General features: G+C 40.3%; 2 non-coding genes and 1 pseudogene across 2 annotated transcripts; all 3 read left to right on the top strand.

The window, feature by feature from the left end:
• The first annotated feature begins 444 nt into the window (after positions 1-444).
• Positions 445-562, top strand: LOC113090130 (5S ribosomal RNA). The gene has a single exon (XR_003286894.1). It is a non-coding gene; the product is annotated as a 5S ribosomal RNA (ribosomal RNA).
• Positions 563-1,053: 491 nt separating this feature from the next.
• LOC113090125 (uncharacterized) lies at positions 1,054-1,170 on the top strand (annotated as a pseudogene).
• A 769-nt stretch (positions 1,171-1,939) lies between these two features.
• Positions 1,940-2,058, top strand: LOC113090128 (5S ribosomal RNA). Its single transcript, XR_003286893.1, has one exon. It is a non-coding gene; the product is annotated as a 5S ribosomal RNA (ribosomal RNA).
• The last annotated feature ends 206 nt before the right edge of the window (positions 2,059-2,264 follow it).

The raw sequence follows: 2,264 nt of genomic DNA, 5'->3' as shown, positions 1-2,264 counted from the left end.
CCGATCTCTGAATATTAGCAGGTTTGGGCCTGGTTAGTACATTGGATGGGAGACTGCCTGGGAATACCAGGTGCTTAAACTTTTTGGATATTTTTCATGAATTATATAATAATCTTGCAAAAAAAAGAGTCAATGGCCGATCTCTGAATATTAGCAGGTTTGGGCCTGGTTAGTACATGGATGGGAGACTGCCTGGGAATACCAGGTGCTTTAAACTTTTTGGATATTTTTCACGAATTATATAATAATCTTGCAAAAAAAAAAAAAAAAGAGTCAATGCCCGATCTCTGAATCTTAGCAGGTTTAGGTCTGGTTAGTACTTGGATGAGAGACCGCCTAGGAATACCAGGCGCTTTAAGCTTTTGGGTTTTCTTTCCTACTTATATAATGTACTGGCGAGTAGATTGGCTGAACTTTAAATAGCCCTCTCTTCGCAGCAGTCTTGCTTACGGCCATACCAACCTGGCATGCCCGATCTCGTCTGATCTCGGAAGCTAAGCAGGTTTGGGCCTGGTTAGTACTTGGATGGGAGACCGCCTGGGAATACCAGGTGCTGTAAACTTTTTGGAAATTTTTCACTTAGTATGAATAATTTTGCCAAAACAATGGCCGATCTCTGAATATTAGCAGGTTTGGGCCTGGTTAGTACATGGATGGGAGACTGCCTGGGAATACCAGGTGCTTTAAACTTTTTGGATATTTTTTCATGAATTATATAATAATCTTGCAAAAAAAAAAAGAGTCAATGGCCGATCTCTGAATATTAGCAGGTTTGGGCCTTGTTGGTACATGGATGGAGACTGCCTGGGAATACCAGGTGCTTTAAAACTTTTTGGATATTTTCACAATTATATACTAATCTTGCAAAAAAAAAAAAAAAAAAGTCATGCCCAATCTCTGAATCTTAGCAGGTTTAGGTCTGGTTAGTACTTGGATGAGAGACCGCCTAGGAATAGCAGGCTTTTTAAGCTTTTGGGTTTCTTTCCTACTTATATAATGTACTGGCCAGTAGATTGGCAGAACTTTAAATAGCCCTCTCTTCGAGCAGTCTTCGCTTACGGCCATACAACCTGGCTATGACAGATCTCGTTTGATCTCTGAAGCTAAGCAGGTTTGGGCCTGGTTAGTACTTGGATGGGAGACCGCCTGGGAATACAGGTGCTGTAAGCTTTTTGGAAATTTTTCACCTTAGTATAGAACAATTTTGCCAAAACATAGAGTCATTGGCCGATCTCTGCATATTAGCAGGTTTGGGCTTGTTAGTACATGGATGGGAGACTGCCTGGGAATACAGGTGCTTTAAACTTTTGGATATTTTTCACGAATTATATAATAATCTTGCAAATAAAAAAAGAGTCAATGCCAGATCTCTGCATACTAGCAGGTTTAGGTCTGGTTAGTACTTGGATGGGAGACCGCCTTGAAATACCAGGTGCTGTAAGCCTTTTGGAAAATTTCACTTAGTATAGAACAATTTTGCCAAAACATGGCCGATCTCTGAATATTAGCAGGTTTGGGCCTGGTTAGTACATGCATGGGAGACTGCCTGGGAATACCAGGTGCTTTAAACTTTGTGGATATTTTTCATGAATTATATAATAATCTTGCAAAAAAAAAGAGTCAATGGCCGATCTCTGAATATTAGCAGGTTTGGGCCTTGTTGGTACATGGATGGGAGACTGCCTGGGAATACCAGGTGCTTTAAACTTTTTGGATATTTTTCACGAATTATATACTAATCTTGCAAAAAAAAAAAAAAAAAAAAAGTCAATGCCCAATCTCTGAATCTTAGCAGGTTTAGGTCTGGTTAGTACTTGGATGAGAGACCGCCTAGGAATAGCAGGCTTTTTAAGCTTTTGGGTTTTCTTTCCTACTTATATAATGTACTGGCCAGTAGATTGGCAGAACTTTAAATAGCCCTCTCTTCGGAGCAGTCTTCGCTTACGGCCATACCAACCTGGCTATGACAGATCTCGTTTGATCTCTGAAGCTAAGCAGGTTTGGGCCTGGTTAGTACTTGGATGGGAGACCGCCTGGGAATACCAGGTGCTGTAAGCTTTTTGGAAATTTTTCACTTAGTATAGAACAATTTTGCCAAAACATAGAGTCATTGGCCGATCTCTGCATATTAGCAGGTTTGGGCCTTGTTAGTACATGGATGGGAGACTGCCTGGGAATTCCAGGTGCTTTAAACTTTTTGGATATTTTTCACGAATTATATAATAATCTTGCAAATAAAAAAGAGTCAATGCCAGATCTCTGCA

The sequence above is a fragment of the Carassius auratus genome, unplaced genomic scaffold (assembly GCF_003368295.1).
Source record: "Carassius auratus strain Wakin unplaced genomic scaffold, ASM336829v1 scaf_tig00052814, whole genome shotgun sequence".
Lineage (NCBI taxonomy): Eukaryota > Metazoa > Chordata > Actinopteri > Cypriniformes > Cyprinidae > Carassius > Carassius auratus.
Note: the sequence above shows the minus strand (reverse complement) of the source record. Positions and strands in the feature narration are given on the sequence as shown.